Consider the following 17,997-nt stretch of genomic DNA (forward strand, 5'->3'; position numbering starts at 1 on the left):
CACTGCTTTGCATATCTCAGGATATACTTGTGTGGTGTACTTAGTCATACTACAGCTATTCTCTGAAACAGCATCTTTTTACAATAAATTGACAATATGGTATGTCAGAGTTAAGGGTCATGGAGGAGAGGATAGATTATGTACATAAAGGAAGAGAAATTAAGTTAGGCTTTGTAACACAGGAAATCTTTAGAACACAGGGAAAAACTAAAAATATTTATGTCTGGAAGGTTTCTAAACTATCCCAAACAAGATCATATAAGGCACATATATTCATTCTAAATATATCATCACAGGAGCACACACAAGATTATACTTGTAAGGGGAACTCCAATCAGGCTATAGTAACCATTGAGATGTTCAGCTATTTGCCCCCTCAGGGATAGAAATTCTAAATGGACACCAAGTTTCAGTCTCTCAATTAAAAAGAAGTGGAAGTAACTGCTTTCTTATCATATTTTAAGAGACAAAGACCAGATCAATCAGAGAAATGAGAACAAGTTACCAAAAGTAGGAGGTGTGTGTGGAAGTGTGTTGTATGTGCAGGCACTAGGCATTGAGTTATTTGCTGTCGTGTCTGACTCTTTGCAACCGCCAGGGTCCTCTGTCCTAGGAATTTTCCAGGCAGAGGGTAGCCATTCCCTCCTCCAGGGGATCTTCCTGACCCAGGGACTGAACCCGAGTTTCTTGCATTTTAGGCAGATTCCTTACCATCTGAGCCATCAGGGAACTTGGTCAATGCTAAAGATCAACCCCAGTCATTCATTCATAACTTACCTATCCAAGATTTGAACCCTTCAAAGGAACTAGGTAAGTCAGAGAACATGAAACATTTAAGACATTCAAACCCCTTCTTTGTGATAAGTCCTAAGGAATTGGATTAAGAAGCAGACAAAAGGGCTCTGGTTATAACCTTAGATACACCTGACCCCTGATTCAACCATCTGATATATAGCCCTTACTCGGCACAGGGGGTCTTCGCCTTCATGACAGTTTTCAAGTACCCGCCAACTATTGAATGAACCACTTTCCCCATCTGCAGAGGCACAGGAGCTCTTTACTAGACAAATTTCCTTCAGAGTAGGAGCAATGACTTTACTAGCCATGGATATCCGCACAATCTATCTTCAGTGTGCAGAATGATTAGACCTGAGAGCATCTTTAAGTTCTTCCAGTTCAACAGAATTTCCTTCAATGTTGGAAATATTTTCTATCTTTGCTGTCCAACAGGGTAGCCACTGGCACTGGGCACCTGAAATATGGTGAGTACATCTGAGGAACTGCATTTTTTATTTTACTTCATTTAAATTGAAATAGTTACATGTAGTTTGTGCCTACAGACAGAGAGCAGAGCTCTAAACCAAGAACTGCAAATCAAATGTCCATAGGGGTCAGGCAGGTAGAGGAAGGGAAAAGAATCTCACTGGCTCCAGCTGACTATTGCTGTGCAGGAAACTCAGGCTGGTGTTGCCAGATTGTCACTTTTTCAAATGAAGCTGAAAATTGAATTTTTTAATTTGGCAAGTAAATTAAAAAAATAATTTAGATCAATTTATGGCCCAAACCATGTTTTCAGGCAGTTTGTAATCTGTAATCTAGGCCAATCTGTAACCCCTTAAGCTCAAAGAACAGGGCCATTCTGCTGGTCAGTAGTGACCCAAGATTGAAATCCGAGCCTTCTGATTCTTCTTTTTTTGGTATATGGGATTTTAGTTCCCAAATCAGGGATCGAACCAGCAATCCCTGCAGTGGAAGCAAGGAGTCTTAAACGCTGGACGGCCAGAGAAGTCCCTTCTGATTATTCTGATACTCTTTCTAGATTTTATGAAATCAACCATATGTAGTGATGGAGGCAGCAGCAACATCAGGGACAAACGTTCCTTTGTCAGAAGGTGTTGAAATTCATGGTTTACACATTAAGGACACACAGTTCCTATACACTGGGCTCTATGGGCAAAGCTCTGAACTAGGAGTCAACAGGGCACAAAGAAGAAATAGTTCACAGGATAGTCAGACCCATAAACAATAAGCAAAGTAAGGTTTGTTACAGTGAACACAAACCATCTAAGCAGGAGTCCAAAAGCACTGACAGCTGGCAGAGGAAAGGAAGAAAGAGATTTGAGCTGGAACTTCCAGGCTGAGTCTCAATGATTATGAGGGTGGGTCCTATTATTCAAGAATATTACAGGGCCTTCTTTTATCTTTGAGGCTTTATATGTACAGTCTCCTCTGCTGGCTTTTCCTTCTCTGGATCATCTCTTAATGTAAAGAGCCCCAAGGAGTTTAGTGGCCTTCCTCTCTCCCACTCCGCCAAGAATATGTTTTAACACATAAACATTTAACAGCACAATAGCTAAGCCAAAATTGCCCAATTTCAAAACTTCACCAGCATTCTTAAATTTACTTTTTATTCCTTGATTAACAAAGAAAAATAGGGCTTCCCACAGAAGACTTCCTCTCTATCTGCACTCTTCTTAGGTGATTTAGGGATAAACCGCTACATTTACTATCTCTCGAGTTTTCCCTTGATTTTCATACTTAACTTCTCAACGTCTTTACCTGGACAGTTAACAAACTTATCAAAACTAGTATGTTTAAAAGAATAGAGTGCCTTCCAAACTATTTTCTCTGAGTCATCATCTTTGGTTCCATTCTTTCACATACACTTCATATCCAATTTGCCAACAAGTTCTGCAAGTTCTAGTTTCAGAATACATTCTGAATTTAATTCTTCCAGTTCACTGTCACCTCTCCCTTGGCCTACTGCAACACCTACCAAACAGGTCTGACCACTTGTACCCTTCTCTATCCAGGAGCTAAGAATGATTTTCTAAAACTATAAATGAGATTTGTCACTCCTTCTTAAACCCTCCAGTAGCCCAACAGTTAAGCTCTCGCCTTGGGCTAAGCTATGCTTGATCAGGCCATGCCACTTCTCCATCACAGACCACTATGGCTCTTGTTCTTCCCTTTCTGATCCAAGCATCTGACTTTCTCGCCTTTTCCTTCTGTAGATACCTTCCCGTTGCTTCTTTTCTCCACCTATAAAGCTCATTCCCTAGCCTCCCTCTTTTCTGGGATTTTTACAAACCCGGCCTCCTCTGAACAGCCCTATCCGATTTAGAGTGGTCCTCCCCTCATCTTCTGCGCTTCCCTTGTGGCTCAGCTGGTAAAGAATCTGCCCGCAATGAGGCAGACCTGGGTCCGATCCCTGGGTTGGGAAGAGCCCCTGGAAAAGGGAACGGCAATCCACTCCATGGGGTCCGAAAGAGTCGGACACGACTGAGCGACTTTCACGTTCCCCTTATTTTCTACCACTTCCCCTGATATTACTTCCTTTGGGGCATTTCTTACTTGCTGATATCTACCTTATCGTTTTACTTTTTAAGTTACTCCCGGACTCGAAAAATTCACGTAGCAACGTCTTTCGTGGACCAAGGGATTTAAGAAGCTAGTTCTCATTATCTTAGAAAATCTCAGTATCGTGCAGGGTACTCGTTTGTCAACCTTCCTCGGCTAGACGCCTCGCCTCCGGATTTGCCCCTATTAATCTCCCATTCATCAATACATTGGGGGAATCCAAAGGATTCAGAGATGCGCCCCAAATCGGCATTTCAGCGTTCCCAAACCAGGCCTCCCCTTCCTGGCCCTCAAGCCGCTTCCTTTAGCAGGTTCCTGAGGCGAGCGGCGGTGACACCAAGCAGCCCTCGTGAGGCTGGGGTCACACTGGCTCGTCTCCTAGCAACGTCGTACCCCCCACCCCCACCCTATCCCTGTCCCTGAGGAGTCCACCCCTTCCCCGTTTCCCGCGCCAGGAGTCGGCGTCTCCATCCTCAACACTCACTCTGCGTCAGTCCAGCCTTCCCCCACCCACAGAAGCCCCGCAGCCTCCGGCAGGCTGGGAGGAGGCGGCGCCGGGAGCGCAGCTGAGCGGCGGCGGACTGAGCTCTCTAGCAGGTCTGGTAGGCCAGACCGGACCAAACCACCGGACGGACTTCTGTGGGAGCATTGGTCCCAAGTCGAGGGTAGGCTCGACCTTTCGTTAAACTTCAAACTCTAGATCACGCTCCGCCGTATACCCAACAAGATAGCCAAACTAATCCTTTCTTTAATTCTCTTTTCCACTTTCCGTTCTCCTCTCGCCACCCCATTCCAGCGAAAAAAATGGTCCACTCCATCTCTTCCTAGCCCTCCCTCCGCGTTGCTAAGTCTTTGCCCTTACTTGGCGACAGCTTCGTACGTCTTTGCGTACGTCATGACGCAAACTGCCACTCGTTCCCTCCTCTCTCCTTTCCTATTCCGCCTGCCGAAGCGGGCGGCCTGCGGGGTTACCGGAAGTGATGATGCAGGAGGCGATGGAGGGGGCGGGGCTTCGGGGCGGCCGCCGCTGGTGGGCGGCAGATGAAGGGGAGGCGGCGGCAGTGGTGGGAGAAGAGGCGGCGGCGGCGGCAGCGGAGCGGGTAGGGAACCTGGAAACGCGAGCGGGGATGGTAGGTGTTTTGGACCCGCCGGGCCGCCGTCGTTTCCAGAAAGGGTTTGACTGGAGGAACCTCTGGAGCAGCTGTGAGTTTGAGGGGGGGTTTGAGGAAAAGGGGAGGCTTTGGGAGATGAAGGGGCGGGGGCTGGGTACCTTCGAGAAAGGGAGGGGGGGGTGGAAGGGGAGGCGTGGAAATCAGCTTCTTGTCTGGACTGGTCCCGCTGGAAGGAGAGGCTGTGAGGGGAGCCTGTGGCGTGTCAGCCGCAGGGCTCAGAAAACTTACCTACTGTCCCTGCCTCCTCACCGCCAGCACCCCTCAACCCAGGGCCTGGGGCTCTGGTGGCCGGAGCTGCCCTGGAGGGGGTACAGACTCTGGTTCTCTGCGCCTTGTAAGCGCCGTGAGGTAGGAGCCCAAACGAGAGGTGGTGGGTGAATCTCCAGCTCCCTCCGCCCTCATCTACCTCCCCACCCCCATCTTCCTCTTTAATCATTAACAGCCCTGGAATTAAGGGGCTCAGACCTGAAGTCCTTCCTATGCACCTTTGCTGTATACGATAACCATCTGTGCCTGAGGTGATGGGGCTGGAAGCTTTGCCCCTATCCTGTATAGGAAGTGGGACAGAGTGACAAATGTTTTTTTTTTTTTTTCCCATTTCCCCCCCACCCCCACCATCTTCTCCCGTGCATAGCCCTCCTTTCCACTTTAATTCTCCGTGACTAGGTGGTAATTGTGGTGGTTTTTTTTTTCTTTATTGCTTGGTATCTTGGTTACCTCTTTTGAATTTGGTGTTCCGCCTCCATCCCAGGTCTTAACTGCAAGCTTTGTAATACTTCAGTTACAAGCTGTCTGTCTTTGGGAGTACCTCTCAATCCGTGGTTGCTTCCGATTAAACGAGCGTTTTATCCTCTGAATACTGGAATTCCAAAGCCCTTGCAAAGATTCCTAAATGGCATCATAGCCCAGGAATCAAGGTCTCTTGCTCTAAATACTTTATGTGTGAGGAATTTAAATGTTGTCAACTCTTTCCAAAATGATTTGATGTTAGGCTAATTCTAGATTGCTTGTTTCTCTCCACCCACACTTCATGATGCACTTTGGAGAACAGAAAACTCCGTATTACTCTTTTGTTTCTACAGTTGGACAATAGCTCTCTTATTTTTTCTTTTGTGTGTCTGGCACACAAGTCTTCAGTGACACATTTGGCTTGTGCAGATTTCCATATTATTTATTTAGCTTATTCTTTGTGTATAGGTGGTCTTACATGAGACAGCATGATTTGCTTAGTTTTCATTCAGGGAAGAATACAAACCAGTAACGGATGTGAAAAAATTATTTGGCAAAGAATGATTCGAAAAGAAGATCTCTTTGTTGATGTTTTGTTGGTTTAAGGGGGGAAAAAAAGTAGTGCTTCTTCAGCCTGTAGTACGGATTTCAGAGTGAAGTGTAATGATTTCTACTTTGGTGTTGATATTTTCTTTGGAAGTCCTTTTGAGTCTGGAACTGTTTTCTAAAGAACTTGAAGAAGTGGTTCCCAAATTTTAGGGATCCTTTGATGATTAGAAAGTGTCTGTAAATTCTGTCCCTCTGTAACTGAGTTTATGTGCATATTGCTAGAATTATCATAACGGGTTCCATCCTACTCATCAGGGCTTTCAGGCCTGATAAAACAATATTTAATGCTTTCATTGTGCAAGTAACAGCATGTTTGGATGTTTCACAGAAATGCAACAAAAGAAAAAAATGACTACTGTTCTCACCTTAACTGATTTGGAATCATTGAATAAAAAGTCCAAACTTCATTCATTCAACAAACATTTATTGACAGGGCTACTGGTTGCTAGCCAGTATTTTAGGCAGTGGGCATACACAGAGGAATATAGCAGTAAGGTCCATGCTCTCATGGAGCATACATTGGAGTGGGGTGGGGACAGATACATAAGCAAATTGGATTTTGATAAGAGCTGAAGAAAATCAGCTCTTATCTGTAATTGTGAGTGCTGTGATAGGAAGTGTCTGACTGAGATACAGTCTAGACCTTTCTGAGAAGGCAGCACTGAAGTTGAGCTTTAAATAAAAAGGAGCCAGCCTTGCAAAAATACAGGAGGAACCTTCCAGGTTTAGGGACTAGCTAGTGCAGAAACTGGGCTGGAGTATGGCAAGTTCCAAGGAGTGGGAAGAAAGGGATGATGAAGAGGAGGTCAGGGAGGATTAGGGGTAGGAGTAATAGCTAGAGCCTCGTGATCAAAGAGAAGAGTGAAAAGAGTCTAGGTCAGAGAGATGGAGGCTGAGCTCAGAATGCTATGCTATGCTAAGTCGCTTCAGTCGTGTCCGACTCGGTGTGACCCCATAGACGGCAGCCGACCAGGCTCCCCCGTCCCTGGGATTCTCCAGGCAAGAACACTGGAGTGGGTAGCCATTTCCTTCTCCAATAGGTAGGCAAAATAAGAGCAAGAAGGAGAAGGATATAGAAAATGATGTTCCTTTTAATTCTGTTGTTTTTCCCAGAGTCTTGCCACATACTATTTTAAGGATACTCTTAGAGTATTGTCTGGAGAAGGGAACAGCTACCCACTCCAGTATTTTGGCCTGGAGAATTCCACGGACTGTATAGTCAGACACGACTGAGCGACTTTCACTTTACTTAGAGTATTGTAGGGGAAAAAAGGTCACCCTGCTGAGAGTGGGAGAGGAGGAGGCAGTGGTCATTTGGGTCTTTTCTGGCAGATGAATCTCAAGCCATGAGTTAAGAATTCAGTGGGATGTTCAATTGAGAGGTTGCCTTTTTCCTTACAGGATTTTGTCTTATATGCTTTTTAAAATTGCATAATGGGTACCCCAAATGTGTTCTAGTATATGAATCCTCTTTTGCTTCTAGCTGTGAATTTAGGGCTGAAGATTGGGCAGATGATAATAAAATGCCCCTGTTGGTCTACAAGATGACCATTACAGTCTAAGTTTGAAGTTGTTTTTCGTAGGAAGGCAGATTTTATGTTGCGCTATTTCCATTTTTGTCTGGTCTGTCTGATGACTAATAACATTCAGCTGAGGTGTGTGTGTAGGTTGGTGCTAAAAGTTCACTCTGGATTACATTAGATAAGTGACCATTGTGGGCATAATCCCACTCTGTCGGCATCTTTGGGCTGGCATGTAACCAAGTGATGTAACCCACTTTTGCCTTCTGTTGGGGCCATACATCTCTAGTAAGCCAGTTGCTTCTCAGCCTCACCTTGACCAGACTGTCCACTTGAGAGGCCCAATCAGGACTCCTCCTTAATTTGGCCCTGTTGAGCCAAATGTTTCAGTGGGCTGAAACAGTTAGAATATGCTGTTTTCTTCTTTTAAACACCACAACAGTGACTAGTGTGTTCTTTGAGTGAATTGGCTCTTTGAGCTAAGCAGTTGAGAGACTTAAATGTTGCCTGGGCTGTTTGTAGTAAAGTTAGTATCAGAAATGCTATGTAAAACTTTTTCGTGTTTGCGAAAAATGAATCAGAAATTTTGGACTTGTCACCTGTTTTAAGTTTTAACATAAGTAGATGGAGTCCTGGGCAGTCCTGGGGGTAATGAAGGGGTTGGAGTTGAGCCTGAACTGACTTACTGAACCCAAACTTGAATGTAAATAGGAAGTCTTTGGTTAGCAGGCAAGTGAACAGCTAGAATTAGGCAAACAATAGACTCTACCCTTTATACTGCAGAGTAACTCAAAGAACTGAGAATTGATTATATATGGGGGCTTCCCTGGTAGCTCAGATGGTAAAGAATCTGCCTGCAATGCAGGAGACCCGGATTCAATCCCTGCAACAAGAAGATCCCCTGGAGGAGGGAATGGCTACCCACTCCAGTATTCTTGCCTGGAGAATTCCATGAACAGAGGTCCCTGATGGGCTACAGTCCATGGGATTGTAAAGAATCAGACATGACTGAGTAACACTTTAACTTACACATACACACACACAGGCTTCCCAGGTGGCTCTAGTGGTAAACAACCTGCCTGCCAGTGCAGAAGATGTAAGAGACTCGGGTTCTATCTCTGGGTCAGATCCCTCCCCTGGATCCCCTGGAGGAGGGCATAGCAACCCACTCCAGTATTCTTGCCTGGAGAATCCCATGGACAGGCCCCTGGTGGGCTACAGTCCATCAGGTTGCAAAGAGTTGGACAGGACTGAAGCGACAGTGCACATGTGCACACACACACACACACACACACACACACACACACATACATGCACACATGTGGCTTTGGTCTAGGTTGTATCCTAATATTGGATTTTAATCTAGCTAATGGATTATTAAGCTGTCCACTATTCATCTTCAGTTATAACTTGAGTATGAAAATGCCCTGTAGGCCAAAATTTCATCAGTCAATTTGGGGACAGGTGGCTCTTATTTGTGAAATGAGTTGGATAGGTAGGAGGGGAACTTGAATACAGGGAGAAGCCATTGACTCCTGCATTAGCCACTAATTGTGTTTGGGGAAAGAATCTACAAACCTAAATGAATTTAGATTCTCAGAGCTGAACTGGCCTTTTAATCTAGAGTACCAGTGAGTTTGTTAAACTCCTGGGGCTCTTGGACAAACTCATCTGAAAGAAGAGTTGATGCCACTTACTTTTGGAGTTGTGGGTTTGCATTGCATTAGATGACTTAAAATTAATCTGATTTCACTACTGTTTTGTGCTGCAGTAAGAAGAATTAATTGTACACTGGCTGCCAGTTGTTTTAAGGTGAAGATGTGGTACCTCTGAGTGAAACAATGGTAATTACGTGGTGACTCCTGTTCCCCCAGCTTTTGATTACTTACAGCTACCTCTTTGTGTCTATTTACAGATGTTGATACCAGTGAACCAGGATCAATTCTCCCTAAATGTCGGAACAATGTTCTGAAGTTCTCTGCACAATGGACCAGAGTGTTTCATTGAGTTAGTGTCTTTCAATTCAAATCTAGTTTTACCAGTTCTTATATCTATTTTTCTTGGTGATGGAGGAACCTACTTATTTTGGGGGGGAAAGGAGATTACTATAGCACCTGTCTTATTCAATTAGTGAATGATTGCAAGTAAGAACTTAGCATATTAATTATCTGAAGTGGCTCAAACTAATCTTTTGAAGTTGTGATATGTAGAAAGGGGAAAATGGGAGGAGATAAATGCCAAATCCTCTTCCTTAAGATGAAACTATTTAAATGCCATACATCAGAATAGGGAAGGTCAGTAAAGGGATCTTGAGGTGGTGAATAGCCCTTGTACCAAAATAAACCATTATGGTCAGTGAGTGCCCTGATACCAGCCTGATTATATGAAAAAAGTAGGCATCATGTTGATGACTCCTGACTTCCTGAGGGCCTGTCCTTGTTCAGCAGTGTCCTTTGACCGAAGTGTGTTGTTGGGTTTTGGGCTGGATTGCATCATGGAAGCTTAGGTTGCATACTGCTGCAATGCATAATCCTTGTTCCTGTTCTCCCTGCTCTGCTGGAGGATTCAGCCTCAGGACCTGGGGACTGAAAATGATTCTGTCACCAAGGCCTGAAAATCCAGACCAGATATGATGACTGACCAAGGATCTTGGGTAGCAACACTGCATAGTGTAGGACTTGTCATTTTTGCCTTAATCTCTGCTGGTCAGTCTAGGATACAGTGTTTTGGAAAAACTTGCTCTCATTATTTTAAAAGTAGAACACTTCCACCATATCAAGATCACAGAGTTTGGTTATAGCTTTTAGCTCTTTTTGGTTGATGAAGTATTTGGATTCTGCAATGTTTGCCTAAAAGTGAGTTGATATGTCACCTATAACTTTGATTCTGAACAAGACTCAAGTCATAGCATTTACTATATTGAATGCATTTAATTCTTTGTCCAGCTAAGAATAAGCAGGAAGAAGACCCTCAAAGAATCTTAGAATATCTGGCATGATAATTTTTCAAACTGGACTATATAGAGCCTTCTCAGGGGTCATTTCTGGAGTATATCCATGGTAGACATGGAAAACCCCCTCATCTTGGTGTCTAGCTTCCATTTCACTGCTCCTGCTCCCCACCACCACACCCATGTTTGACTCTGCTAAAGTTGCTGTTACACTGGGTTTCCCCATAAGATTTCAGTCGATCAGAATGTTTTGAGGCTGAAAACAGATCAAAAAGCAGAAGGTAAATGGGAATCTATAAAGGTTAGTAAACTTGCTTAAAGTTACAGAGAAGGTACTGGCAGGTATAGGACTTCTCTGCACTGATTTTGTTTTCTCATTTACACTGCCTTAAATATATCCTTGTAGGCACTCAATACAGTTTGTTTGAGTTTAATTGAATCGTTGGTGTTTCGTCTCTTCTATATGCTGTCCAGAATGCCTATGCAAAATGCTGACCTGCATATTCCCATTTCCAGTGACCTGCCTTGGAATATGAACAGGAAAATCCAGGTATATCCATGGACAAAACATTTTTAGAATGGCTCTGTGAAAATATCTACAATTGCTTTGTTCTTAAAAAAAAAATCTGTGAAACAAATTTGTTTCCAATTAAACATTTACTTTATATCTACTTGATGACTGCCTAGTGGCTGCCTTTAAACAGGAAGGGAAGGCAAGGAATACCACTCCAGTGAGGGTGCTGGGACTCTAGCAGCATGTATTCTGGGTGGCAAGATTATAGACATGCTACAAGTTCCAGATTCTCAGAGTGGTGACGTTTTCTTTATTCTAAGTGAGTACAGTTCAAAAGTAAGGAGTGATGTGTTCATTTTAAAGGATGTTTCTGTGATTCTTTTTCTCCTAGTAAATTAGTTTTTCTTTGAAGTAACTAGTCACTTGTCCAGTCATTTACTCAAAACAATTGGTTATAGCTGATGTCAATGGTAGGAGAATTTTGCTTGGGGGTTTACTAACATTATATGAAAGAGAAAAGTCTGAAGACCTTTCCAGAAGCATTTCGATATGTGGGTTCAGTTGCTTGGGAGGAGAACATTTCAGGAAGCAGGCCTTTGGGAGTGCAGAGTGGTGGCAGTGATGATATTGTGGGCCATGTGCACAGGGTGAAGAGAAATTCCATTGGTTGTCCAGCTGGGAAAAGGTGGAAATTGCTAACAGTGGCACTTGATAGGAGAAAAGTGGGTCAGGAAGGAACAGGCCTACAAGGTTGCCCAATGCTGGACAACACCATTTACAAGGAGGGGAATGGGGACCTTTGGAGTTGGGTAATCCAGTGCCCCTGACCAGGTCTCTGACGATAGTACTCTCTCCCCTGATTGAAAAGTGTGTTTGTTCCTGATGGGAAGGGATGAGTGCATTGATGCAGTGTCTGGTTTGACCAGATTGGTCTTCAAGATTGACTAGTTGGTCATGATTGACTGCTTAAGCCTAACTTCTTTGAGATCTCTCTTTTGACTTTTGTTTTTGACAAATAAGAAGTTGGCAAACCAGAGGGAACGTATTGTTCCTGGGTCCATTAGAGTTTGAGTTAAGTACATAATACTGTGTGGTGGTGATTGTCATTTTAACACTGTCTGTTATCCAAAGGGAACAGTTAGATGTAAACTATTGAGGTAATTCATGATTCTCTCATGGGGACTAAATGTTAGTTAAACCACAACTAAAATAATTAAAGAAAATATATTTTGACTTCATATTTCTGTAACATTACATGGTGTCTTTAGCAGGTCACATTAAATTGTTAGTCTTTTAAAAGAAATTTTATTCTACCAGGTACTTGTGAATCTGACATAAGGCCAGGTTTTCTTCTAGTGCTGAAAATGGCAAGTACTGTTCTGAATTAGTGACAGCTACAGATTTAATGATTAGATCAAGGGAGGTGGCTTCAATTAAATAAATATCAGTTAAGTTGGTTGTAATATGGACCTCTTCTCCTGAGGTTAATTATGCTGTCCCTTCAACAATTCTCTCACATCACTGAGAATCCAACAATTCACTTCTGACACAAACTGCCTGGAGTTTGTGCAGATCCCACAGGTTAGTGACTCAGTCTCAGGAGACTGCCCCACTTCAAGTGCCAGCCGCAAGTATCAGGTTGTCTCAAATTCCTCCTTGCACTTTTGCCTGGCAGACCTCAAATTTAGGGGTTCCCATGACCACCCTCCCCCACTATGGATGATTTGCTAGAACATATGACTCATTTAGCTGGTAAAACATGATATTTATGAATTCAGTTTCATTATAAAGGCTACAACTCAGAAACAGCCAAATGGAAGACCTGAATAGGGCAAGATTTGAATTAGGGGCACAGAGCTTCCATGTCCCTTCTGAGCATGCCAGCCTCCCAGCACATCAGTGTATTCACCAATTCTGAGGCTCCCCTGTGTGCTAAGTTGCTTCAGTCATGTCTCACTCTTTGCAACCCTAAGGACTAGCCTGTCAGGGTCCTCTGTCCTCTGTCCATGGGATTCTCTAGGCAAGAATACTGGAGTGGGTTGCCATGCCCTTCTCCAGGAAATCTTCACAACCCACGGATCAAACCTGCATCCCTTATGTCTACCTGTACTGACAAGCAGGTTCTTTACCACTCGTGCCACCTGGAAGCCATAAACTCCCCTCAGTTCAGTTCAGTTACTCGGTCATGTCCTACTCTTTGCAACACCATGGACTGCAGCACACCAGGCTTCCCTGTCCATCAGCAACTCCTGGAGCTTGCTCAAACTCATGTCCATCGTGCTGGTGATGCCATCCAACCATCTTATTCCCTGTCATCCCAGTCTCCTCCTGCCTTCAATCTTTCCCAGCATCACAGTCTTTTCCGGTGAGTCAGACCTTCGCATCGGGTGGCCAAAGTATTGGAGCTTCAGCATCCATCCTTTCAATGAATATTTAGCACTGATTTCCTTTAGGATTGACTGGTTTGATCTCCTTGCAGTCCAAGGGATTGTCAAGAGTCTTCTCTAAGACCACAGTTCAAAGGTATTAATTCTTTGGCGCTCAGCTTTCTTTATGGTCCAACTCTCACATCCATATATGACTACTGGAAAAACCATAGCTTTGACTATACGGAAGCTCCCCTAGCCTTGTTTCAGTTTCAGTTGTGGTTCCTTTATGTAGGCATAATTTATTAAAGTATTGACCTTTGTTGATGAAACTTCAGCCACCCTTCCCTTCCTTAAGGGCTAAAGGTGGGACTGAAAGTTCTAGTCATTTGCCTGGGCTTTCTGACAAAGGTAGCTTCTCTTCAAACTATCAAAAAGAAACTCAGGTGTGGTCCAAACCCTGCTCCTTAATGAATAACAAGAAGTCTATCTGGGGACAAAGTAGTAACTGGGGACAAAGACCAAATGTTTTTTATTATACCACATTAGTACTCCAGTTATATCCCAAAAGTAGGAATAAGGTTGCAAGTGTGCTCAATCGCTCAGTCCTGTCCAACTCTTTGCAACTCTTTGTGATCTTGTGGACTGTAACCCAGTCTCCTCTCTCCATGGAGTTCTCCAGCCAAGAATATTGGAGTGGGTTGCTACTTCCTCCTTGAGGGGATCTTCGCCACCCAGGGATTGAATCCCATCTCCTTGCATTGGCAGGCAAATTCTTTACCACTGAGCCACCAGGAGTAAGGTTAGTAACAATATGCATTTAGTTTTAATTTGATGACTTGTGTTTTTTTCGTCAAGAGAGTGCAAATTGCATAGTTTCAGATTACAAGGAGCAAACTCTTCCCTCAATCAGTATGAAATGGCACTCAGAATGTGTTATATATATGTTTTAATTTAATACATGCATTCCCTAATGCAATAAAGAAGCTCACTTTTAGGAAATTAGATACACAGAAATCATATTTCCTTTCACTGTGAATTTAAAGTTTCAAATGTACATAGTGCACAGGTAAGAGCATCTGTGTAGAGTCTGGGTTTGCATCTGAACTTTACCATGTACTTGTCACTTGACCTTGGATGAGCCACTTAGCATCTCTAAGCCTTGTTTTCTTCATGTATTAAGTGAAAATAATCACAGTAAATAGTTGTGAGGAGTCAATAAGACATTTGCAGGACATGGCACAATGCCTGGCATATAGATAAACATTTAATAATGGTAGTTATTATTAACTGCTTGCATGTACAGTGAAACTAACATGGATTGGCAGCTTCCAACAGGCCAGGAACTATACTATTTTGCCTTCTCTTATATGGGAAGTATGGGACAGTGTATAAAACATTGCTGGGCACATAGTAGACACATGTTATCTAGCACTTGAAAATAAAACCTGGTCTGGGTATCTGGGAAATACTGGAGTAACTCTGTAATGGAAACTTCCAGCTTGCTTCCAAAGCTAGCCTAAAACCCAGAGATGGAAAATCTTCCTCCTGAAACCATATAGAGCATGCATGAATCTAGCAATGGGGACAGGAGATAAGTGGCTAGGATATTGTTGGATCCAAAAGTGGGAAACTGATCCAGGAGACATTTTTATCATTGGCAGCATGCCTTGAGATTCAGTGAGTTTGGGAAAACCACATGAGAGTTCAGGAAGGAAGCAACAGATTTATTTCAGCCCATTGAGACACTCTTTGAGAGTCCACTGGCAAATACCATGTTTTGTGTATTGCTTCTCAGAGAAAATGAAAAACCTGGATCTGCTGTCAAAGGGCTTAGCAACTCCTTGAAGTTCACTCTTGGGGAAGTCCCCAAGGACTAATTCTCCCTGTATCTTACCCATCTGTAGATTCTACTTTAGTAGACCACCACTGGACTAAGTTCTAGTCTAGAGTCTGGCACCAGTTCTGTGTGTCCTTGGGCAAGTTACACCCCCTCTATGAGCCTGTTTTCTTAGCTGCAATGAAGGATTTGGTACTAAATCACTGTTCCCCAAAGTGTGGCTTTGGTTACATTGTTAGTGTATGTGCTGCTGAAATGAGTGTACAAAGGGGTGTTTTTTAATACATGAGATGATTTTTGCCTGATGAATACTTTTTATCCTATATTTTTATTAACGTGTATTAATGAAAGTGTAACTAGCATATTAGACCTATGACTTCATGGATAATGTTACTTTCAGTTCAGTTCAGTCGCTCAGTCGTGTCCGACTCTTTGCAGCCCCGTGAATCACAGCACGCCAGGCCTCCCTGTCCATCACCAACTCCTGGAGTTTACTCAAACTCATGTCTATCGAGTCGGTAGGGTGATATTAAAGTGGATTTTTTTTATCCTTTCAAGAAAAACCTTAGAGGAACGATAGCTGGGATGGTAAACGGATATAGAAGACCATAAAGGTTGTGTAGGAATAGCTGATGTGTTTATAAGTTCTAAGACTGAGTAATTCTAGTGCATTGCCATACTTTCATAAAGCCTTTGTGGTGATGGACTCAGTAGACAGGTCTAAATTTGAGTGGCTTTTAAAAAACTTGCCTAACTTAAGCAAATTGACAAATTTATTCTTATGCATTCATGGTGAAAATGTCCATGAGTTCGTTGTGTAGAATTTAAATTAGCATAGACTTTAGAAGTGGTGGCTTTTTTTTAAATAACAAAGAATGAATAATGTTGCTTCCTCTCACTTTTAGCAGATTCCTCAAAACCTGGATTGATCTTTAGTTCTTTTCACTCCTTGTTGGGGAACTCCCTAAGACAGGAGTTAGGGGTTCCCATTTGTTCTGTTGGGGGGAAAGAAAAAGCCACCCCCTATCTCTTGAATGCATGCCTGTGCCTGCTTTCTCTGTTCTGGAGATGCTGAGGCTGCCCCATCCTAATGATCTCTGCTTTACTTCTTCCTGGAAGCCACTTTAAAGGTGCAGTGTGATGTGTGCCCTAAAATGAACATAAATTCTGAGGCAAGGTTTTTGAAAATTTCATATCACTTTTTGTTGTATTGGTTTTCACATAGTGGGAATCTTGAGAAGTAAAACGAGCAGTGGTGGAAATGAAATAAACTTGTGGGAGGTACTTTCTTTTTAAGCAAAACCCAGAAAAAATAGTGCAATCTTGATTGTGTAGTAGGAGCCAAGAAATCTGCTTTCAGATGTAGTCTGTGGTTTAGATTTTTTTTTTAAAGTATTATCTGTGTTACCTTGACATTTTCTGTGTATCTTAACACTGTCATCATTCATTATCTACATTTAGTTGTTGACCTCTCTTCTGTAAATGATATTGTTCTGTTTCGTTCTCAACGTAAAGGGCTATTCATTTGATACAGCATCTTGTAATAAATTGTTGCATGTTTCAAACTGTATAGTTTTTAAAAATTGCTATAAAGATGGCTTCAAGTCTTTTATTTTTCTGATCCATGTGTTATCTAGTCAGTTCAGTTCAGTCGCTCAGTTATGTCTGACTCTGCAACCCCATGGACTGCAGCATGCCAGGCTTCCCTGTCGATCACCAACTCCTGGAGCTTGCTCAGACTCCTGTCCATCAAGTCGGTGATGCCATCCAACCATTTCATCCTTTGTCATCCCCTTCTCCGGCCCTCAATCTTTCCCAGCATCAGGGTCTTTTCCAGTGAGTCAGATCTTCACATCAGGTGACCAAAGCTTTAACATCACTCCTTCCAATGAATATTCAGGGCTGATCTCCTTTAGGATTGACTGGTTTGATCTCCTTGCAGTCCAAGGGACTCTGAAGAGTCTTCTCCAGCACCACAGTAAAAAAGCGTCAGTTGTTCGGCCCACAGCATTCTTTATGGGCCACCTCTCACATCCATATATGACTACTGGAAAAACCACAGCTGTGACTAGATGGACCTTTGTCAGCAAAGTAATGTCTCTGCTTTTTAATGTGCTATCTAGCCTTTCTTCCAAGGAGCAAGCGTCTTTTAATATCATGGCTGCAGTCACCACCTACAGTGATTTTGGAACCCAAGAAACTAAAGTCTGTCACTGTTTCCATTGTTTGCCCATCTGTTTGCCATGAAGTGATGGGACCAGATGCCATGATCTTAATTTTTGGAATGTTGAGTTTAAATCAACTTTTTCACTCTCCTCTTTCTCATCAAGAGGATCTTCAGTTCCTGTTCACTTTTGCCATAACGGTGCTTGTCTGAGGTTATTGATATTTCTCCCAGCAATCTTGATTCCAGCCTGTGCTGCATCCAGCCTAGCGTTACTCATGATGTACTCTGCAGATGAGTTAAATGAGCAGGGTGACAATATACAGCCTTGATGTACTCCTTTCCCGATTTGGAACCAGTCTGTTGTTCCATGTCCAGTTCTAACTGTTGCTTCCTGACCTGCATACAGATTTCTCAGGAGGCAGGGAAGGTGGCCTGGTAGTCCCATCTCTTTCAGAATTTTCCACAGTTTATTGTGATCCACATAGTCAAAGGCTTTGGCATAGTCAGTGAAGCAGAGGTAGATGTTTTTCTGGAACTCTCTTGCTTTTTCTGTGATCCAGTGAATGTTGGCAATTTGATCTCTGGTTCCTCTGCCTTTTCTAAATCCAGCTTGTACATCTGGAGGTTCTTAGTTCATGTACTGTTGAAGCCTGGCTTGGAGAATTTTGAGCATTACTTTACTAGCATGTGAGATGAGTGCAATTGTGCAGTAGTTTGAACATTCTTTGGCATTGCTTTTCTTTGGGGTTGGAATGAAAACTGACCTTTTC

General features: G+C 43.1%; 2 protein-coding genes across 3 annotated transcripts in view; one reads left to right on the forward strand and one right to left on the reverse strand.

Moving 5' to 3' along the window:
- Positions 1 to 4,905, reverse strand: part of LYRM1 (LYR motif containing 1) — a 39,540-nt gene extending 34,635 nt beyond the window's left edge. Inside the window, exon 1 of one of the 2 annotated variants that reach the window (XM_068968076.1) lies at positions 4,761 to 4,905. The gene's annotated coding sequence lies outside the window, so the exon portion shown is untranslated. Of the gene's footprint in view, positions 1 to 3,844; positions 3,976 to 4,760 lie in introns of those variants that run through there. The other variant, XM_068968075.1, reaches the window with a different exon arrangement.
- Positions 4,461 to 17,997, forward strand: part of DCUN1D3 (defective in cullin neddylation 1 domain containing 3) — a 50,881-nt gene continuing 37,344 nt past the window's right edge. The window contains exon 1 of the mRNA XM_068968074.1: positions 4,461 to 4,563. The gene's annotated coding sequence lies outside the window, so the exon portion shown is untranslated. The remainder of the gene's footprint in view (positions 4,564 to 17,997) is intronic.

The sequence above is a fragment of the Capricornis sumatraensis genome, chromosome 3 (genome assembly GCF_032405125.1).
Source record: "Capricornis sumatraensis isolate serow.1 chromosome 3, serow.2, whole genome shotgun sequence".
Taxonomy (NCBI): domain Eukaryota; kingdom Metazoa; phylum Chordata; class Mammalia; order Artiodactyla; family Bovidae; genus Capricornis; species Capricornis sumatraensis.